Here is a 6,000-nt window from a genome sequence, read left to right on the forward strand (position 1 = left end):
AAAACACCTCTCCCCCCACTCTCATTTTTTACAGACAGCCACTCCTGAGACATCATCCTGTTATTTCCACTTTCCCCCCTTCTTTTTTCTCTCCCTCTCTCCCTCTCCAGGGTGAAGGAAAGAGTGAGAGACAGAGCGGGACGGGAGAGAGGTGTTGTCCAGAAGGGGCCTAGTGTTGCATAGAAACAGTGACAGGACTCTAGTCCAGTAACACAGTGTCAAGGGAGGGGGAATAAGATGGGGTTAAAACAGCACACACACACACACACACACACACACACACACATAAACCAACAAAAGGATAAAATGCTTATAGGAGGTGTGGGTCTTCAAGAGAGAACATCAGACACACTAATAATGATGTGGGTAGTGGGTACAAGTGTTAAGTGATGGGCCTACACACACACACGGATACACAAATAAACACACTGACACTTATGAGGGCATAGTGGCGAGGAGGCTGGGTGGTATAGGTGTTGTGGGAAACAAGTAGTATTCTCTTTTCCTGGGTCAACAGCAGACAAGAAAAGAGAGGAGAGGAGGAGAAGGGGAGAGGAGGAGAGGAAATGGATGAATGTGGTGGACCGAGGGAGATATTGATACACTCGCTCTATTTAATTTCCCACATCAAAGGGCTGTTTGAAGACACAGCTGGGGCAAGAAGAAAAGAAAGAGTGAAGTTAGTCACTCTCCCTCCCTCGTCCCCTCTCTCTCCTTCTCTCCGTCTGCCTACCATGATGGGGGTCTCCTGGGTGGTTCTGAGGCACTGAGAGTCTGTTAGACAATCTGCCAGTGGTGATCACTCATATCACTCATACACATTGTCACTCTATGTGTTTGTGTGTGAGTGAGAAGGTGCACATGTATGCAGTGTGTGTGTGTGTGTGTGTGTGTGTGTGTGTGTGTGTGTGTGTGTGTGTGTGTGTGTGTGTGTGTGTGTGTGTGTGTGTGTGTGTGTGTGGAGGGAGGGAGGGAGAGAGTGCACATGCATGCAGTGTTTGTGTGTTTGTATGCTCATGGGGGGCTATTTTTTGGGAAAGAAGGCCTCTGTGCCATGGTGTGTGTGTGTGTGTGTGTGTGTGTATGTATGTGTGTGGGTAATTAGTAGGCTGGTGGTGTGAATGTGGTGTATATATGTGTACAATAATATTAAGTGTTTGTGTGTTTGTGCCACCCATTACATCACCAATGTGTATAAACCACCGGAGGAGGAGTAGCAGAGTGAGCCACTGAATTAAACCTGCAACACATCAGAGAGAACGGAACCTGTGACATGGTCTATACCAGCCGTGTGTGTGTGTGTTAAAATGTTAGACATCGCCTCGCGGTAGGCGCAGTGGTCTAAGGCACTGCATCGCAGTGCTAGCTGTGCCACCAGAGACTCTGGGTCCGAGCCCAGGCTCTGTCGCAGCCGGCCACGACCGGGAGGTCCATGGGGCGACGCACAATTGGCCTAGCGTCGTCCGGGTTAGGGAGGGTCTGGCAGGTAGGGATATCCTTGTCTCATCAGGCACTAGCGACTCCTGTGGCAGACCTGGCGCAGTGCACGCTGACCAGGTTGCTAGGTGTTAGTGTTGCATAGAAACAGTGACAGGACTCTAGTCCAGTAACACAGTGTCAGGGAGGGGGAATAAGATGGGGTTAAAACAGTACACACACACACACACACACACACACACATTGGTGCGGCTGGCTTCCGGGTTGGATGCGCGCTGTGTTAAGAAGCAGTGCGGCTTGGTTGGGTTGTGTTTCGAAGGACGGGAGTTGTAGTGATGAGACAAGACAGTAACTACTAACAATTGGATACCACGAAATTGGGGAGAAAATGGGGGTACATTTAAAAATATAGTTAGACATAAGAGGAACCTGTGTCACGACGTACTACAGCCCTCCATATGTCTGTGACTGTGTCACCACGTGCTACACCCCTCTGTATGTCTGTGACTGTGTCACGGCTTACTACAGCCCTCTGTATGTCTGTGACTGTGTCACAGCTTACTACAGCCCTCCATATGTCTGTGACTGTGTCACGGCGTACTACAGCCCTCCCTATGTCTGTGACTGTGTCGCGGCTTACTACAGCCCTCCATATGTCTGTGACTGTGTCACGGCGTACTACAACCCTCCCTATGTCTGTGACTGTGTCACGGCTTACTACAGCCCTCCATATGTCTGTGACTGTGTCACGGCGTACTACAGCCCTCCCTATGTCTGTGACTGTGTCACGGCGTACTACAGCCCTCCCTATGTCTGTGACTGTGTCACGGCATACTACAGACCTCCCTATGTCTGTGAATGTGTCACGGCTTACTACAGCCCTCCATATGTCTGTGACTGTGTCACGGCGTACTACAGCCCTCCCTATGTCTGTGACTGTGTCACGGCTTACTACAGCCCTCCATATGTCTGTGACTGTGTCACGGCGTACTACAGCCCTCCGTATGTCTGTGACTGTGTCACGGCGTACTACAGCCCTCCCTATGTCTGTGACTGTGTCACGGCGTACTACAGCCCTCCCTATGTCTGTGACTGTGTCACGGCGTACTACAGCCCTCCCTATGTCTGTGACTGTGTCACGGCGTACTACAGCCCTCTCTATGTATGTGACTGTGTCATGGCTTACTACAGCCCTCCATATGTCTGTGACTGTGTCACCGCGTACTACAGCCCTCTGTATGTCTGTGACTGTGTCACGGCGTACTACAGCCCTCTGTATGTCTGTGACTGTGTCGCGGCTTACTACAGCCCTCCATATGTCTGTGACTGTGTCACGGCGTACTACAGCCCTCCATATGTCTGTGACTGTGTCACGGCGTACTACAGCCCTCCCTATGTCTGTGACTGTGTCACGGCGTACTACAGCCCTCCCTATGTCTGTGACTGTGTCACGGCGTACTACAGCCCTCTGTATGTCTGTGACTGTGTCGCGGCTTACTACAGCCCTCCATATGTCTGTGACTGTGTCACGGCGTACTACAGCCCTCCCTATGTCTGTGACTGTGTCACGGCGTACTACAGCCCTCTCTATGTCTGTGACTGTGTCACGGCTTACTACAGCCCTCCATATGTCTGTGACTGTGTCACGGCGTACTACAGCCCTCCCTATGTCTGTGACTGTGTCCGTATGTGTATGAAACATTAGTAAGACATCAGAGAGTGAGAGTAGGGAACCTGTGACATGGCCTTCCCTTGCCCTTCTGGCCAGACAAACCTGACTCACTTAGTCCAACTTTACCGGGTTAGTCAATCTTTGCGTAGCCTTGACAAACCCTGGCGCCATGTAGTTCTGCACGCAACTGACTCTTACATCGTTTCCTCACTGTCATATGAAGCCTTTTGATGGGTCAGAGTGTCTGCTGGGTTTGATCCTTAACTGGCTGGAAGTTGGACTCGATCATCCCTGGTATACAATAAGGGCACATTTGAATAATTTCAATAATAATAATATTTATCATACTTTTTTACATTTACATACATTTGAATATGTTGGTATTGTCCAAATAACCCTTCTGGTATTCCAATTGATTTCTGTAGTGTAAAACTCCTGTTCTAAATGACAGCATTGGTTACTGTAAGTGACTGTAGTGTAATGGAGGTGAAGGTTAAGGCTCTGATCCTGCCTTGGATGTGTAAACAGAGGGAATGTTGAATATGACGCAATGCTGGAAACACCGGAAGCTCCAATTGCAAACGTGATTTTGGGAGCCAATCATTTCATCATGCTGATATTGCTCCACCATTTCCTCCTCCAGGGAATTCCACCAAGCTGTAGAATAAACAGTGTTTGCACTCAAAGGGAACGGACGAGAGGCCGACATAGTATACTACTGTTAATGTTTACTCTACTATGACTGGGTAGATGGACAACCCCTTAACTCTCTCCATAACCTCCGCCTTACTCCTCTCATTCATCCCTCCATCCTTCCATTCCTGCCTCATGATTCCAGTAGGGCATCCTATCTGACCACCTGTCCTGGTAACCCTAACTCACCACCCCCCTACATACACCATCATTTCCCCCCCTACCCCCTCTCCCCACATGCCCTTTATGCATCTACGTACGTCAAAGAGCAAGTGAGTGTGTTGATGTTTTTGGGGAAAAAGAGAATGAACTAGTGACACGGGGATGATAGTCATTGGGTAATAAAGTGACGTCTCTCACTCTCTTTCTCACGGTCAGTGATCACAGTTAATGTTGTCTTCCGTCCAAGAGATATACAACAACCCCCCCCCCCCCCCCCCTCCCTCCTCCACCTCCCTGCTCCCGCCCATTCACCCCCCTTCACCTCTGGCAGGTTTAGTTAAGAAAACTCCCCACGGATGTGATTTTCAAATTATGCGTGTCAATTGCTCTTTTCCTTTCCATTTGTCTCTCTCTGCCTTCAACATGCAGATATGGCTGTGTTGTGTTGTCCTGTGTTGTGTTGTCTTGTGTTGTCCTGTGCTGTGTTGTGTTGTGTTGTCCTGTATTGTGTTGTCCTGTCCTGTGCTGTCCTGTATTGTGTTGTCCTGTATTGTATCGTGTTGTCCTGTGTTGTGTAGTCCTGTATCGTGTTGTGCTGTCCTGTATTGTGTTGTGTTGTCTTGTGTTGTGTAGTCCTGTATTGTGTTGTCCTGTATTGTGTTGTGTTGTCCTGTATTATGCAGTCCTGTATTGTGTTGTGTTGTCCTTTATTGTGTTGTGTTGTCCTTTATTGTGTTGTGTTGTCCTGTATTGGGTTGTGTTGTCCTGTATTGTGGTGTTGTCCTGTATTGTGTTGTGTAGTCCTGTCCTGTATTGTATTGTGTTGTGTTGTCCTGTATTGTGTAGTCCTGTATTGTGTTGTGTTGTCCTGTATTGTGTTGTGTTGTCCTGTGTTGTATTGTCCTGTATTGTGTAGTCCTGTGTTGTGTTGTGTAGTCCTGTATTGTGTTGTGTTGTCCTGTATTGGGTTGTGTAGTCCTGTATTGTGTTGTCCTGTATTGTGTTGTCCTGTATTGGGTTGTGTAGTCCTCTATTGTGTTGTCCTGTATTGTGTTGTGTTGTCCTGTGTTGTTGTGTAGTCGTGTATTGTGTTGTGTTGTCCTGTATTGGGTTGTGTTGTCCTGTATTGGGTTGTGTTGTCCTGTATTGTGTTGTCCTGTATTGTGTTGTCCTGTGTTGTGTTGTGTAGTCCTGTATTGTGTTGTCTTGTATTGTATTGTGTTGTGTAGTCCTGTATTGTGTTGTCCTGTATTGGGTTGTGTAGTCCTGTATTGTGTTGTCCTGTATTGTGTTGTGTAGTCCTGTATTGTGTTGTGTTGTCCTGTATTGTGTTGTGTAGTGTAGTCCTGTATTGGGTTGTGTTGTCCTGTATTGTGTTGTCCTGTATAGTGTAGTCCTGTATGGGGTTGTGTTTTTCTGTATTGTGTTGTGTAGTCCTGTATTGTGTTGTCCTGTGTTGTGTAGTCCTGTATTGTGTTGTCCTGTATTGTGTTGTCCTGTATTGTGTTGTGTAGTCCTGTATTGTGCTGTCTTGTATTGTGTTGTGTAGTCCTGTATTGTGTTGTGTTGTCCTGTATTGTGTTGTCTTGTATTGTGTAGTCCTGTATTGTGTTGTGTTGTCCTGTATTGGTTGTGTTGTCCTGTATTGGGTTGTGTAGTCCTGTATTGGGTTGTCCTGTATTGTGTTGTCCTGTATTGTGTTGTGTAGTCCTGTATTGTGTTGTCCTGCATTGTATTGTCCTGTATAGTGTAGTCCTGTATTGGGTTGTGTTGTCCTGTATTGTGTTGTGTAGTCCTGTATTGTGTTGTCCTGTGTTGTGTTGTCCTGTATTGTATTGTGTTGTGTAGTCCTGTATTGTGTTGTCCTGTATTGTGTTGTCCTGTATTGTGTTGTGTAGTCCTGTATTGTGTTGTCTTGTATTGTGTTGTGTAGTCCTGTATTGTGTTGTGTTGTCCTGTATTGTGTTGTCTTGTATTGTGTAGTCCTGTATTGGGTTGTGTTGTCCTGTATTGTGTTGTGTTGTCCTGTATTGTGT

This window comes from Oncorhynchus clarkii, chromosome 3, assembly GCF_045791955.1.
Source record: "Oncorhynchus clarkii lewisi isolate Uvic-CL-2024 chromosome 3, UVic_Ocla_1.0, whole genome shotgun sequence".
Classification (NCBI taxonomy): domain Eukaryota; kingdom Metazoa; phylum Chordata; class Actinopteri; order Salmoniformes; family Salmonidae; genus Oncorhynchus; species Oncorhynchus clarkii.